Here is an 18,038-nt window from a genome sequence, read left to right on the forward strand (position 1 = left end):
AGGCTGGTATAATTCAACCGAGTCAAAGTTCTTTCTCAGCTCCAGTAGTATTGGTGCACAAGAAGGATGGATCATGGCGCATGTGTCCAGATTATAGGGAGCTCAACAAGCTCACTATTAAAGATAAGTTCCCCATTCCTGTCATTGATGAATTACTGGATGAATTGCATGGATCAATTTACTTCACCAAGTTGGATCTTCGTTCGGGATATCATCAAATCAGAATGAAGATTGAAGACATTCCGAAAACGGCATTTAGAACTCATGAGGGTCATTATGAATTTTTGGTCATGCCTTTTGGCCTTACAAATGCACCTTCAACATTTCAAGGTTTGATGAATTCAATTTTCAAACCATTCCTTAGAAAATTTGTGTTAGTATTTTTTGATGATATACTAATCTACAGCAAGTCTTGGAAGGATCATGTTGAACATGTTGACAAGGTGCTACAACTATTGGAGGAGAAACAATTATATGCAAAAAGATCCAAATGTTTCTTTGGAGTCCAGGAGGTGGAATATTTGGGTCATATTGTATCTCATGAAGGAGTTAAGGTAGACCCTAGCAAAATTAAAGCCATTAAGGAATGGAAAATCCCCACATCCATAAAGCATCTGCGAGGATTTCTTGGGTTGACAGGGTATTATCGCAAGTTCGTTAAGAATTATGGGAGAATAGCAGCACCTCTAACAACATTATTGAAGAAAGATTCATTTCCATGGACTCCGGAAGCAACAAAGGCCTTTAAACATCTTAAAGAGGCAATGTGCCAAGCACCGGTCTTAGCTACACCGGACTTCACAAAAACCTTTATTGTGGAATGTGATGCTTCAGGAAATGGAATTGGTGCTGTTCTAATGCAAGATGAAAGACCCATTGCTTTTGAAAGTCGTCCAATCAAGGGAAAGTTTTTAAGCAAAGCTATTTATGAGAAGGAAATGTTGGCAATACTCCATGCACTTAAGAAATGGCGACCCTACCTAATGGGAAGACACTTCAAGGTAAAAACGGATCATGATAGCCTTAAATACTTTTTAGAACAAAGATTATCCTCTGAAGAGAAACAAAAGTGGGTCACAAAGATGTTGGGTTATGACTTTGAAATCATCTACAAAAAAGGGAAGCAAAATGTGGTGGCAGATGCACTCTCAAGAAAGGATGAGGATATGGAAGCATTGTTGTGTGCCATTTCTATTATCCAACCAGATTGGATAAATGAAGCAAAGGAGGAATGGAAGAATGACGAAGAAGTGTGGGCACTTATTCGAAAGCTACAACAAGATTCCAGTACTTCTGATACATTTAGCTGGAAAAATGATTCGTTATGGTACAAAGATCGCTTATACCTCTGTAAGAATTCCCAGCTAAAACAAAAGATTCTTATGGAATTGCACACTTCTCCCTTAGGAGGGCACTCAGGATTTTTAAAAACTTACCACAGTGTTAAGAAGGAATTTTTTTGGGATGGCCTTAAATCAGATATTCAAAAGTTTGTGGCGGAATGTTTGGTTTGCCAACAAAATAAAGTTGAAACAATTAAGACACCGGGTCTATTACAACCTTTATCCATTCCAAGCCAACGTTGGGAGGAGGTTTCAATGGATTTTATCACAGGTTTACCCAAGTCTGAGGGAAAGAGTGTCATCATGGTGGTAGTTGACAGACTTACCAAATATGCACACTTTTGTGCATTATCACATCCATTTAAAGCCAGTACAGTTTCTACTGCATTTATGGAAACAGTTCAAAAGCTACATGGAAATCCAAAGATTATTGTAAGTGACAGAGATCCCATTTTCACTGGAAATTTTTGGACAGAATTATTTTCTTGTCTTGGTACTCAGTTAGCTCATAGCTCATCTTATCATCCTCAATCTGATGGGCAAACTGAGATAGTAAACAAATGTTTGGAAGGATATCTTCGTTGCTTTGTATCTGATAAACAGACACAATGGGTCAAATGGTTGCCTCTGGCTGAATGGTGGTATAACACTTCCTTCCATACAGCAACAAAAATGACCCCATTTATGGCACTTTATGGGTACCAACCACCATCAATCACATCATATTTAAGAGAAAATTCTAAGGTTCAGGCAGTGGAACATCACATCAAACATCAACAACAAGTCCTCCAACTCTTAAAGGATAACCTCGTGTTGGCACAAAATAGAATGAAACAACAGGCAGATCAACATCGCAGTGAAAGAAGTTTTGATGTAGGTGATTGGGTATTCCTATGGCTACAACCATATAAGCAAATGTCCCTAAAGCAAGCTAAGAAGGATAATAAATTATCACCAAAGTATTATGGTCCGTACAAGGTGTTGGAAAAGATTGGTACTATGGCATACAAATTGGAGCTTCCTGCAGCTTCTCGATTGCACCCAGTTTTCCATGTTTCATGTTTAAAGAAGGTTATAGGCGACAAGCTCCCAGTTCAAACAATATTGCTAGAACTTGACGAGGAAGGAAAAATTATATTGGAACCGGAAGCAGTCACAGAAACAAGAACTCGATAGCTACGAAATCGATCAATTTCAGAGTATCTTATCAAGTGGAAGAACTTATCCGCTGAAGATTCCACATGGGAGGATGAGAATTTTATGCAGAAGTATCCAGAACTGCTCAAGCGTTGAGGACAACACTTTTTTGAAGGAGAGGGGCATGTTGGGTCCCTATAATACTAGTGATTACCCCATTACTATTGTAGTTATACCCCTTATTTATATTATTGTGCCCCTATTACCCCCATATTATTTTTTTGTGCCCCATAGAATCCCTCTATTGTTATTTTTGTGGCTTTATATTATTATTGTTAGGTCGATTGGATTATATTGTGACTCCTTAGACTCCTATATATAGAAAGGAGGTTTTGTCATTTGTATCATCCAAGAATTGTTCATTTATGTAATGTAAAGGAGGTTGCCCCCTCGAAGAGGCTGAATTCTAAGGCGTTGATCTTTCTTTTCTATCTTTTCTTGAGCTGGTTTCATAACACCGACTTATTAAGAACATAAGAGGTTTTTCGTTTAGAGAAGTATGTTATACATACCTCTGACATACTTGTTAATGTTTTCCCCCTCAGCTTAATCTACTTGACTGAGCTGAAAAGGGTTAATTGAATATAGAAAAATTGATTAGAGTAGCCGTTACTAGTTAAAATTGCAAGTGTTGTGTTTTCACCAAGACTCACTTTGTACCGAATGTATTTTCCATTAGGGTATCATCGACTGAAGACAACAAGCTCTTCATAGAGAGGGAGGAAAAAATGATAACCAATTTTTGATAGTTTTACAAGTCCTCTTATACTTCACCCTACTTGTCTCAAGAGCCAAACACGGTTTCATGCGAAGCTAAACCTACGGTTGTATAACAAGAAAAAAAAAATCAAAGGATGGAAGTAAATGAGAGAAAAAACATGAAAGCAAAGAAAAACATGCAATAACAGCAAACAATAAAGCAAAGCAAACAAAAAGCAAAGACTACCCCTACTCCTACAATAAATAGGGTATGGGCCTACTCATGTAAAGTGATATTTCCAATGCAGCCACCAATGCATTGGTTGGCCCATGTTGGTGAAGGGATAGTTGACAAGAAAGATAAGCATGTAAAGAAACAAACAAAAAAATAAAACAGTGAATACCAACACGTTCGAAGTTTAAATGCGTCCGCAGAAAATAAAAGAGTAAAAGGGCAAGAGAAATATTATGTGGATGTACCATGGTGTTACAACACACAACGCACAGACAATGAGCATGTACACTCTTTTGACCATGGAAAATGAGAAAACATGAAAAAGGAAGACAACTTTTGCTTATCAAGAGTGCTCGTTGTATATGATTCCTCTAATGCATAATTGATGGGATCATGTGATTGTGGAGGATGTGAAATTTGTAAACTAGATTGATCTTCAATGCAAACAAGAAAGTGATGAGGAGCCTGGGGTGTTTAAACAAATTTATGATCTAAAGTGGAATTTACCTCAAGCCAACGAGGACTTGACATAACCATTAGCTCGTGCTGAAGTGCCTCGACAACTTGAGGGGTTTCCACTTCACCATTAGGTAGATCATCAACGACCAGTTGCCTATAAATATCAATAGCAACTGAATCAACATCGTGATCAAATGAAGGAATAAAGAGATCATGATAGCCACCATCAGAAAATTTGATATATTCATCGGCATCATCATGATTTGAAAAATCATATAGAGGGTTTGATGAGAAATAAGAATGTTCACCCTCTAAGTTTCCAGAAAGAAAAGGTGATAGATTGGGAGGATTCAGAAAGAAATATGTGTCCTTTGCACAATCAAATGACAAACTAACATCCAACGTGTTCTGTAAATGATCAGAAGTACAAACATCTAGGGATGATTTTTCACAAGGCAAATCATAAATGGAAGAATGGAAAAAGAAGTTTGGAAATAATGGATGAGGCATGGATGGAAGGTGGTCATCCTTCACCATAGGTTCTTATTTAGATTCCCACACATACTCCTCATAAATGACAGTGTAGGTTGGCTTCTCAACACCAACTCCGTCAAGAACTTGATCCTCATGAACAACTAAAGTGGAGTCTGGAATGGGAGAACACAACACAGTACAATGCAGAGGATCAAGGGAACTAGAGGGCGGAGGTTGAGAAGACAAGACAATGTGACAACCAGTAGGCTTGCAGTCCAAATCTACGTAGATGTTCAGAGCAGGTGGCGTTTGAGGATGTGATAGTTCAATATATGTGAATGCACCTTCTCCCACCTCACACTGCAGAGCTAGAGTTGTTTGACAAGAAACAAATGGAGCGTCACTTGTGAGAGGAACCTTGTCCATCTTGGGTTTGGCATATCCAACACTGAGGTATGCTGGGAGGGGTTTGAATGATTCTAACACATGTGGATTTTCATATATGTGAATAATATAATAAAATATTTCATGAAGAAATTTCAAATTAATTTCATCTTCTAGGATTTGAAAATGAGATTTTGGAAGCGTTTGCAGAATTTTTTTATTGAGTGATTTACGATCATAATGATATAAAACAAGGGCCAACACTCTGATCATAAGAGTGGATGGAAGCTGTGGGAAATGTGACACACCATTGTAGTGCTTGTCATCGAAATATGAATGCGAACAACTAGCAAGAAATGTGATCCTCATGGATTTCATTTCTTTCACAGAAACCCATGAAGGCAACACCGTGACTAAGAAAAGTTGCTCTGCCTTAACCATCATATGTATTATGTGACAAGTAATTGTAGAGATTCTCTGACACTTCAAAATCACATTCATTAGATAGACATGTTAGAAGTTGAATTGTAATGTAAGTCATGAAATATATGTAGAGATTCAAAATATACTTTGAGGACTCATCTTGTCATCCGACCCTCCTTCTAGTGCCAGAAATGTCATATTGTTTGGAATAGGAGTCCTAGCAGTGGATAGTAAAGCTATGCCTTGACTGTGATAACGCACAGAGGTAAGTGTGATATCTTTGTCAGAAGCAAGTGTGTGACCTTGCAGCGAGTCAAGTGAGATTCATGGGGGTTCTAACACATGGAGGGGGAAAAGGAAGTGTGTCCCTTAGAAGCTTGTAATAGTATGCAACCTGAAAGGAACACACGAGTTGAATGACATCACAAGCTGGAAACAAGAATAGTCCACAATCCAAAGTGATGGGTTAAACCAACAAAACGAACAAGTATATTCCAACTACAATAACAATATATGCATGAAGACATGTTGACTCTCTTATATATATATATATATATATATATATATATATATATATATATATATATATATATATATAGTGAAATTTCCATCTATACATACACTATTGACAACCACTAGGCTCAATAGTGGAACATTACAGTCACCACTGCTCGCTCCTCTAAAGAGATTTGCTTGCTCTACGCTGTGGAGAAGCCAAGACTCGTCGCAATAATCTCCAAGCCTACTCTAAGCAATGCCTAGCCAAAATCGTGGCTCCCAAAAACCTGTACTATGACTTATGAGGTTCTATATATAACAAAGGGTGAGGTGACCCTTGACATTCCCTTTTGACTCTTGGACTACCCTCATGACTCTTCATATTACATAGTGACTGTTCACATTCCACTAATGACATTTGGAATTTCACATACAACATAATAATACAATTTCCACATAAACCCACGTGGGACAAAAATAGGCTTGAGTCAGCCTGACAAGAAAAACAACTTCACTCAGGTCTTGGGGAGAGACCAACTCGGTAACCTCCTCACGGTGATCTTCGGTGATGAACTGATACCAAGCTTGGTACTACTTTATTATGTCCCCATATTGTTTGATGGAATATTTGTCGAAGAGAAACCTTGCCTCCATGGTTTCCGTGTATATGGTTCTGAAACCTTTGTCCATCTCATCCTGAAGAATGTGCAAAACTGTCCTGAGTGTGGATGGACCACTGATGTACCTTTGCATGTTATTTACGCTAAGCTGCAAGTAATCATTAGTGGCTACATGCATCAACTACTCTATGTACTTGTCAACATCTAGCATGACTCGGTTCTTGCTCATGGCCTGGGTGATGGTTTCGATGGAAGGGATCTTGTGTGTTCACAATATGACATCCAAACTCCTCAACAACCATTCATAGGAAGCGTCAATGCTGTTAGTGACTGGAGAAATCTACTCATAATTCTAGATCTACATATGAATCTTTTTTTTTTCAAGCGTAGCTTGTGGCTTCATCTTCTTGTGCAAGTAAAGTGTTGGGTGTGGAGCCTGATTATCTTCTATATTCAAAGGTATCGCCACATAGGACCCCAGCTCGAAATGGGGGCGGCAACGCCGCCCGTAAAATGTTCGCTGCAGGGGGGGTCCGGGGGGGTCCATGGTGGGGTCCAGGGGGTTTCGGGGGCAGCGCCCCCGAAGCTAAAAACAACTGTAAAATTGCCTTGTAAAAGTATAGTAATTTCTAGTCAATCTGGGCCGTTCATTAGGCGGATGATCCGACGGTAGAACTTATGTTTAGTTGAGGGTTTTTTGCCCTAAAAGGAAACCCCTCTCTTTGTATGAGGGTATTGTATTCGAGGCTGTGTGATAGATGTTTATTCTGTGAGCGAGAAACAGAGAGGTGAGACTGTGAGAGAAAATAGAGGATATTACAGCGGATTTGCTGTAGGTTGTGTCTCTTCATTTTTCTGGATAATAGAAAGGAAGGACTGGCTGTTCGGGGTGGACGTAGCCAAAACTGGGTGAACCACGTATATCTGTGTCTCTCTTGTTTTGTGTGTTTTCTGTGTTTATATTTCTGCAATATTTTATGTGTTCCATTGCTCCGTAATATATAATTTTCTAACAACTGGTATCAGAGCCGAAGGTCTATTTGGCTGATAAACGTGCAGGAAAGAAGGGTTCCTGGTTCGAGTGGGAGCAATGGCGGAAGATGGTAAGTTTAGGGCCGAGAAATTTAACGACCAAAACTTCTCGCTGTGGAAGATGCAGATGGACGATTATCTGTATCAAAAAGATCTATACCTACCATTGGGCGGAAAAAGAAAGATGCCGACGGGTATGAAAGACGAAGAATGGAACCTTCTCGATAGAAAGGAACTCGGAACAATACGGTTGTGCCTTGCTGCGTCAGTCGCCTTCAACATTTCGGAAACCACAACAGAGGGTTTGATGCAGATGTTGTCGAAACTATATGAAAAACCCTCGGCCTCAAACAAGGTATTTCTTATGAAACGGTTATTTAATATGAATATGTCGGAAGGTGGATCTGTTGCAAACCATTTAAATGATTTTAATACAGTTACAAGTCAGTTAAGTTCTGTAGGGGTAAACTTTGATGATGAAGTTAGAGCTCTGTTATTCTTGTGCTCATTACCAGAAAGTTGGAATGGTTTGGTAATGGCCATTAGTAACTCCGTTTCTGGATCTAGTACTTTAAAGTTTGATGATGTTGTCGGTGCTATCCTTAGCGAGGAAATGTGACGGAAAAGCTCCGGTGAGACATCGGGAAATGCTTTGATTGCAGAGTCTAGAGGAAGAAAAATGGAAAGAGGAAAGAGCTCAGGATATCGCAGTAAATCAAGGAAAGGCAGATCCAAGTCCAGATCGGGGATAGTGTGCTGGAAATGTGGAAAGAAAGGACACCTAAAGAAAGACTGTAGATCTCGGAAGGGAAAAGAAGGAGATGCACAACAAGAAAACAATCATGAAGAAAATGTGACAGGTGAGGTGTTACAAGATGCTTTGATTCTTTCTTTTGAAAATATTACTGATTCCTGGGTGGTAGATTCAGGGGCTTCATTCCATGCCACACCTGATAAGAAATACTTTCATGACTATGTTCAAGGAGATTTTGGACAAGTTCGTCTGGGTGATGATAAACCCTGTAAAATCGTTGGAATGGGTAAGGTTCTTGTAAAACAGCAGAATGGAAACCAATGGCTATTAAAGGAGGTAAGGCATGTTCCAGATCTAAAGAAAAATCTGATTTCAACAGGGCAGTTAGGCGGTGAAGGTTGTGTGACAACTTTCACAGATAAAGCTTGGAAGGTCACCAAAGGAGCCCTGGTAATAGCAAAAGGCGAAAAGGTTGGTACATTGTATTTATGCAATGGTATTTCTAACTTTTTTAATGCTTTAACTTCCAAAGGAGCAGATGCAGCATTATGGCATCATAGGCTCGAACACATGAGTGAAAAGGGGATGAAGATTCTTCACTCAAGGAATTTGTTGCCGGGTTTGAAGAATGTTGATTTGGACTTCTGTGAGAATTGCATTTATGGAAAACAGAAGAGAGTCAGATTTCTCAGAGTTGGGAAAGAAAAGAAGAATGAAAAATTAGAGCTTGTGCATACAGATGTATGGGAGTCATCTCTTGGTGGCTCTCGTTATTATGTTACTTTTATTGATGATGCAACTAGAAAAACTTGGATTTATTGTATTAAGAATAAATCTGATGTATTTGATACTTTCAAGAAATGGAAAGCTTTGGTTGAGATTGAGACAGGAAAGAAATTGAAGTGTCTTAGATCAGACAATGGAGGTGAATATTGCAGCAAAGAGTTTGATAGGTACTGTTCAGAGCATGGAATTCGCAGAGAGAATACAGTTCCAAGAACACCACAAGAAAATGGTGTGTCAGAAAGGATGAACAGAACAATCATGGAGCGTGCAAGGTGCATGAGATTGCATGTAGGATTGCCTTTACAGTTTTGGGCAGATGCTGTAGATACTGCTGTTTATCTAATAAACAGAGGGCCTTCAAGTTCCTTGGATGGTGGTGTTCCAGAGGAAGCATGGACAGGTAAAAAGGTAAACTACTCTATTTTAAAGCCTTTTGGTTGTGAGGCCTTTGTCCATATTGATAAAGAAAATAGAACAAAGCTTGAGGCAAAGTCAAAGAAATGTACCTTTATTAGATATGGTGTTAATGATTTTGGTTATCTCTTATATGATTATGAAAATCACAAAATCATTAGGAGCAGAGATGTAATATTCAATGAAAAGGTCTTGTATAAGAACCAGTTGCAGGAAAAGAAACAGGAAAAGGAAAACAAGGAATACGTAGTTTTTGATGAAATCACTGAAAAAGTAAAGGTGCCTAAAAATAATAATAATCAACAACCACAACAACAGCAACCACCACAACAACAACAGGCACCCGAAATACCTGAAAGTGGTGTTAGAAGATCTACCAGGATAAGTAGACCCCCTTAACGATACTCCATTATATTATTTATTGCTGACTGATTCCGGTGAACCCGAATGTTATGAAGAAGCAATGCAGGTTGAAAGCAGGAAGAAGTGGGAGGTAGCCATGGAAGAAGAGATGGACTCCTTAATGCATAACCAGACTTGGGATTTAGTCAGGTTGCCTGTAGGAAAAACGACATTGAAGAATAAATGGGTTTACAGGCTGAAGGAAGAAGATGGAGGAAAACATAGGTATAAAGCTAGACTTGTAGTGAAGGGGTTTTCACAGAAGAAAGGTATTGATTTTGATGAAATATTTTCTCCTGTTGTTAAAATGACTTCAATCAGAACTATTTTAAGTCTTGTAGCAGCTGAAGATTTGCATCTTGAGCAGTTAGATGTAAAGACAACCTTTCTCCATGGGGATTTGGAGGAAGAGATATATATGCAGCAGCCACAAGGATATGAGGTGAAAGGGAAGGAGAAACTAGTGTGCAGGTTGAAGAAGAGCTTGTATGGCTTAAAACAGGCTCCAAGGTAGTGGTATCTAAAATTTGACAAGTTTATGTCTGAACAAGGTTATACTAGATGTCACTCTGATCATTGTGTTTATTTGAAAAAGTAAAATGATGGCAGCTATATTATATTGTTATTGTATGTAGATGACATGCTTGTTGCAGGATCTAACATGCAGGAAATAAATGTGCTCAAAAGAAAATTGGCAAATTCATTTGCAATGAAGGATTTGGGAGCTGCAAAACAATTCCTTGGTATGAGAATAACTAGAGACAAGAAAAATCGTAAATTAACATTGTCTCAGAATGAGTACATACAAAAGGTGTTGAAAAGATTTAACATGCACAATGCAAAACCAGTTAGTACACCTTTTGCTAGCCATTTCAAACTTAGCAAGGAAATGTGCCCAAAGACCCAAGAAGACATGGATTATATGTCTAAAGTTCCATATGCATCAGCAGTTGGAAGCTTAATGTATGCAATGGTCTGCACAAGGCTGATATTGCACATGCAGTGGGAGTTGTAAGCAGGTACATGAACAATCCAGGAAAGGAACATTGGATGGCAGTGAAATGGATTCTCAGATATTTGAAAGGTACCACAAATCAAGCATTATGCTTTGGTGGTTCAAACATCTCCCTACAAGGATATGTTGATGCAGATATGGCAGGTGACAGAGATAACAGGAGGAGCACTACAGGATATGTATTTACTATTGGAGGAACATCTGTCAGTTGGGTTTCAAAAATCCAAAGTGTTGTTGCACTTTCAACAACAGAAGCAGAGTATGTTGCTGCTACAGAGGCTAGTAAAGAAATGATTTGGTTACAAAGGTTTATGGGTGAATTGGGTAAGGAGCATGATATGGGCACGTTATACAGTGATAGCCAAAGTGCCATTCATCTTGCAAATAACTCAGCATTTTATTCCAGGACTAAATACATACAGCTCAAGTATCATTTCATACGATCAGTGTTGGAAGATGGAGAGTTGAAGCTGGAAAAGATACACACTAGCCAGAATCCTGCAGATATGCTAACAAAAGTTGTAACCAGGGAGAAACTGAGAATATGCTCAGTTTCAGTTGGTCTTCAAGGATGACGATGAAGATGAGAAACAGCCAGGTCCAAAGAGGAGTCATTGTCCAGAAAATGGAGTAGCGGTGGAGTTGCTACAATCAGTCTCCAAGTGGGAGATTGTTGGGTGTGGAGCCTGATTATCTTCTATATTCAAAGGTATCGCCACATAGGACCCCAGCTCGAAATGGGGGCGGCAACGCCGCCCGTAAAATGTTCGCTGTAGGGGGGGTCCGGGGGGGGGGGCGGCTGCGACCTTTGGGAGCCCCCCCCTAGCGGGGGGTTTCGGGGGCAGCGCCCCCGAAGCTAAAAACAGCTGTAAAATTGCCTTGTAAAAGTATAGTAATTTCTAGTCAATCTGAGCCGTTCATTAGGCGGATGATCTGATGGTAGAACTTATGTTTAATTTAGGGTTTTTTGCCCTAGAAAGAAACCCCTCTCTTTGTATGAGGGTATTGTATTTGAGGCTGTGTGATAGATGTGTATTCTGTGAGCGAGAAACAGAGAGGTGAGACTGTGAGAGAAAACAGAGGATATTACAGCGGATTCACTGTAGGTTGTGTCTCTTCATTTTGCTAGATAATAGAAAGGAAGGACTGGCTGTTCGGGGTGGACATAGCCCAAACTGGGTGAACCACGTATATCTGTGTCTCTCTTGTTTTGTGCGTTTTCTGTGTTTATATTTCTACAATATTTTATGTGTTCCATTGCTCCATAATATATAATTTTCTAACATAAAGCGGGGCTCCCTTGTACCTCATTGTCCATTCTTGCATGTGCACAATAACAGTGTGAATTTATTGAAGTGTTTGGGCTATCTGCGCACGCTGCTACTGAAAACCATATAAATGGACAACCGCTTTGTGCACAGTGACAAATATTCTATAAAATGTCCACATGGTGGCCTCCAAAGTTGATATCTCTACCACTATATCTTTCTTCATCTCTATCATGGCGAATCCTGCAGACTGCTTTGCTCTTTTCCTAGCCTCTTGCAAGTCCTTCGCCATTCAATCATTATCTGCTATCAATAAATTTACTATTGAACTCATGGCTTTTGCATAAGCCTTTGAATCACCATGAGGAGGTTACCAAGTTGGTCTCTCCCCAAGACCCCGCGAGGAGGTTACCGAGTTGGTCTCATTCTTCGTGCTTATACAATCATCTAATGTATCTCGTCAAATGCCAGATTGTACACATCTGTCTTTGGATCATCACCAAGGAGAACAACTTCTCCTTGCTCGCTCGAGATTGGTTGTTGTTCTAGAGGTGGCAAAGACTGTGGTTCAACCTCAGATGCCCTCGACATGAGATTGATGTCTTGGTCATCTGGCTCTGGTTCTGTCTCCATGTCTGTTACCTCAACCAACTAATCAAACTATTTGGAAAGTTCCCAAACCTGCACCTTCTCACCCTATTCATCATCTATTGGCTGCTATGTTGTCTCAACTTGTATCTGTGCAGTCGTTTATGTCAATACGCCTTGTCCTTCTTCCTATTCTTGTTTCTGCCTTTCTTCACTCTCTCTCCTCATGAGCTCTTGTTCTGCTTTCAACTTCTTATCTATCTCTTGTAATCTCCTTTCCGTCTCTTCCAATATTTGCTTCTCCCTCATTCTTCATGCTACTCTCATGTTGTGTTGTCACCTCTTTGTATCTATCTCCAAAGCTACTCTCTCAATAAGTAGATCTTCTTTGAACTTGGATCTTTGTTCAACCTCTCCGCTCTTGATTCTCACTGCCACTATTGTTCTTTCTTCCTGTGGTATTGCTCCCTGCAGTGCTACTTTCCATTCTACTTCTATGCTGACTGGTTCATTGAGCCTATATGAGTTATAACAATACCTCCAAAGATCTTCCTCTAGCCAATGACATGCCCTGTGGACCCATGGGAAGTACACCTTTACATGGTGGTTCTTGCATATGTAGTGTGGATCATGTAGATTGAAACTCTTGGCGCTGAACCTAATCTTCTTCAAGTCCTCGATCACGACATCTACATATTTCAAGGTACGAATCTTGTATAGCCCAATTTTCAAAGGAAGAGTATGCCATGGTTCCTTCTTCTTCCTATGCAGTGCTACTGAAAACCCTCTGGAGTGTGGTATGGAACCTCTTGCATGACTAACTTTTTTGTGGAAAACCTTGGTAGCTCATGCAGAGCCTTCTCCGTGCCAAAAATCCTAATGAAGATGCCACTAGGTGAGGCATACCAATCTGCAATGTTAATCAATTCTTACATCACTTCTTGCGACATGCAAGGTGGCTCCTGTTCAAATATCATCCTATAGAGAGGGGTGATGAAGTGGTGAGACAACCTAGTCATGACTCCTCGGTAGCTGCACTCAAAGAGAAACTTGCAATAAACATTCATTTCTTATTCTGATGGTGTCCATGTCCAACCCATGCTGAGGAACTGTTGTTGGGAGCAGATTGCATCAAGAAGATACGTGAACATATAGAATCTTTCTTGTCCATCCTTAGGTAGATTCCAAGCATTTGACACATGCACTTTCAGCTGAAGATCCAACATGCTCAACTAGTTGAAAGGCCTTCCTTCATTTTCCAACTGATCCAACATAGCAACCCAACTCTATGGGAAGGTCTTCATGCTCTCTTGGCCATACAAGAAACACACAAATATGACCAGGAGTTGGCAAGCCTTCCTGAGTCATAGACCTAGTTGGCTATCATCCTAAACTTCGATGACTCTTTTACCCAATGCTTCAAGATATCTCTTGAGTTAACATTGTTGTTGGAGTTAAGAACAATGCATCCATGTAGTTCACCGACTGTGGCAAGTGATGCATCTGATGGCAGTTTTCTGACGTGAAGGTGGAAATATGTGTTCCACTGGTGCTGCTCAGTGTCATCGTCTCAGGATCAGTATGTGAGACAACCCAGCGAATGATATCCACGCATGGGAAGGTGTTAAAATTGGAAACTAGGGCCAAACTCCATATGGGTCACCTTATTTATGGCAGCTGATATTTTTATTGGATCCCTCTCGTCGAGAGGTGTAGGATTGATCTAAAGATCATCTGATTCCGATAAGTATTTATGGAGATATGAATTTATTTTATGAAGGTACAAAGATCATCTCAACCTCTCGGAACAATCATGGTGTATAATCCTCTCATCAAGTGATGAATGATGATGAGTGAAACATCATGATGATGGAAGATGTAGCATAGTGGGCAGGATAAATAATGAGCAGCATGATGATGAGAGCAGCTCAGTCATCAGGTTCAACACTGTGACAATACAACATGGTGTCACATGGCTAGGTGCAACAAATGAACGAGATGTAACACTAAGATAGGTGAAGGAGTCACCTAAGAGAATCAGTTGAAGCAATATGCCTTCAACTGATCTCATGTGATATCAAAAGTCAAAGTATTGACTTCTATTGTAAATGTACTATCTCTCTCACTTTCTCTGCTGAACTTTGAAGAACATAAAAGAATAATTGATCAAGGGTTTCCCCACATTGTGGGGTTTGTCCCTGGCTAGCGCCACATCTTGTGTCCTCTTGTCTTGGCTTGTCTTCTGTGATTTATATTTATGTTCTATTTTCAGTTTACTTTAATGATGATGTGAGTGCTAACTGTGAAAATTTAAATAAATTGCTCTAGCATAGAACATACCTAAAATTAACATGGTATCGGAGCTGAGGTGAAGACAATACCCAGGCAAGAGTGAAAGAGCAATCACCAAAGACAGTTGGGACAAGATAAAAGGATCAATGGGTTCCTCATCCCTCTTCAAATTCACCCTAGGTGAAGTCGAAGTAGAGAATATTATCAGAATGGCGCATCAGAAGGTTCTAATAGCCTACCTAAAGATCACTTCATTGGGAAGTTCGGATCTAAGGGTGGAAGGAAAGACAGATGCCTTGGTTACAATAAGTTCGGTCATTATGCGAATGAGTGTCTGAACGGTAGAGACACTTCTCTTGATGAAGATAAGCAAATCATTCCAGGGTCAAGGGAATGACAGGTAATACAGTTCATCAAGGAGAAATGGTCGACTCTTCAAAGAAAGCAAGGAACCCCAGGCACTTCATCGGATAGATAATTGTGAGATTATACTTGGAGCCGATACCACCTATCCCGAAAAGGGTGCAGGGAATGTTACCCCTGAGTTGAATGAGGGTAACTCGATTTACAGAATCTCTTTTATGTACCTGATTGTAAGAAGAACCTGGTGTCCATGTCAGCAATGGAAGTCAAAGGTTACAGGGTGGCTCTTCTCGATGGAAAGGTACATGCTTGAAAATGGATTTTTCAAAGATTTTTTTGAGCTCAGGGTTGTATCAAGTTGTAGGAAGTCCACTGGGAACCATGTCCATTGACACAACACCGGAGGCTTGTGAGTCAGATGGTGACATGGATGCCTGAATTCAAAAAGAGCATGAAGGTACATGTCTGAGATGTACCGAAGGAAAATCTTATAAGGGTACCATTCCCCTCATGCCACAGGTCCACAGGTTTGGAACAAACCGAGGAGTTTGAGATTCATCATCGGGAATCTCATGTATGCAGGCAATAGAAAGCCCTCTATGGCTTGAAGTAAATCACCCCGGGCATAGTATGAGAGGATCAACAACTATTTGATGAAGCTGAGATTCACTAGGAGTGAAATCGATCCAAACCATTACTCGAAGGTTGTGGATGATATACCTCTCATACCGGTGCCTATTTCTGACAGGTGTTGACCCTCTCATTTGTGGGAGACAGAGGGAGTTGGATTCCGAATATGGAAAGATAAAGTGCAAGCCTGTGACTACCTTGAGGATCTTAACTTTTAAGAAGTTATATGGTAGTGATGTCAGACCAGATTTGGGAAATGCCTCTAAGTTTCATAAACTCATTCACATTGATGTTCTTGGAGAACCCCCATACGGACATATGTGTTGCAGTTAGCATGGTGAGCTCATATTTGTTTGAGATTCACTGGATTGGTGCCTAGAATCTTCTGAGATATCTTCAGGGCACAATCTCTCATGGATTGAGATACACTGCCTGGAATATTTCAAATGCTGAGTGGGTAGGCAGTGTGGAGGATCACTAGAGCACTTCTCAATGCTAGTTCTCCTTGGGATCTGCTTCGATATCCTGGCTGAGCAGGAAATAGAAGTCAGTGGCTTTGAGCACCGCCAAGGCAGAGTATATTGCTGCTAGCATGGCTACCTGAGAGGCAGTCTGGTTACGAAAGCTCTTCAATGAGTTGTTTAGATACCACTATGTAGCAGGATGATTAGTTCTCCTGTGAGGTCTGGATGATGTGTTCTCCATGACGACTATGTAGCGCGATGATTAGTTTTCCTGTGAGGTCTGGATGATGTGTTCTCCATGACGACTATGTAGAAGGATGATTAGTTCTCCTGTGAGGTCTGGATGATGTGTTCTCCATGACGACTATGTAGTAGGATGATTAGTTCTCCTGTGAGGTTTAGATGATGTGTTCTCCATGACGACTATGTAGCAGGATGATTATTTCTCCTGTGAGGTCTGGATGATGTGTTCTCCATGACGACTATATAGCAGGATGATTAGTTCTCCTGTGAGGTCTGGATGATGTGTTCTCCATGATGATTATGTAACAGGATGATTAGCTCTCCTGTGAGGCCTAGATGATGTGTTCTCCATGGCGATTGTGTAGCAAGATGATAAGTTCTCCTGTGAGGACAAGATTGATTAGTTCTCGTGTCGAGGCATCCTACCTATGCAGTCTGGGACTCATGGGAAGTACCTCTCATCTGATCAATGAGCAGGGAAATGAGGATAAGGACCATAGTAGTACCGATGGATGCATCGTTGTATCTATTGTACTCCCTATGCTAGGATGACCTTCATTGATTTGGGATCAATGATATTGGTTTGGGACCAGTTGTAGGAGTTGTACCTACTATGATGCTGACTTCGGGTCGGTTGAAACTGGTCTGGGACCAGTGGTACACACTCTGAAACTGATGATACTGGTCTGGGACCAGTGTTAGGAGTGGTACCCCCTATGATGCTAACTTTGGGTCGGTTGAGACTGGTCTGGGACCAGTGGTACGCACTCTGAGACTGACTTCGTGTTAGTGGAGAATGGTATGAGACATTCTTGATCAATTCTTCTTCTTCATGATTCAGTAGAGAGTGAGCAGAGTAGAGCTGAGCCAAGTAGTGCGGGGCATTGATGGTAGAGACAGTACAGTTGGACATATGGATCAGCGGATGGAGTTCTCCCTAGTTGAGAGAGAGTGTTAAAATTGGCAACTAGAGCCAAAATCCATGTGGGTCAGCTTATTTATGGTAGTTGATATTTTTATTGGATCCCTCTCATCGAGAGGTGTAGGATTGATCTAAAGATCATCTGATTTCGATAAGTATTTATGGAGATATGAATTTATTTTATGAAGGTACAAAGATCATCTCAGCCTCTCGGAATAGTCATGGTGTATAATCCTCTCATCAAGTGATGAATAATGATGAATGAAACAACATGATGATGGAATATGTAGCACAGTGGGTAGGATAAATAATGAGAAACATGATGATGAGAGAAGATGAGAGCAGCTCAGTCATCAGGTTCAACACTGTGACAATACAACATGGTGTCACATGGCTAGGTGTAGCAAATGAATGAGATGCAACACTAAGATAGGTGAAGGAGTCACCTAAGAGAATCAGTTGAAGAAATATGTCTTCAACTAATCTCATGTGATATCAAAAGTCAAAGTATTGACTTCTATTGTAAATGTACT

This window comes from Pinus tabuliformis, chromosome 7 (assembly GCF_031772625.1).
Source record: "Pinus tabuliformis cultivar Carrire ecotype Pingquan chromosome 7, CPIR1, whole genome shotgun sequence".
In the NCBI taxonomy this organism is placed as follows: domain Eukaryota; kingdom Viridiplantae; phylum Streptophyta; class Pinopsida; order Pinales; family Pinaceae; genus Pinus; species Pinus tabuliformis.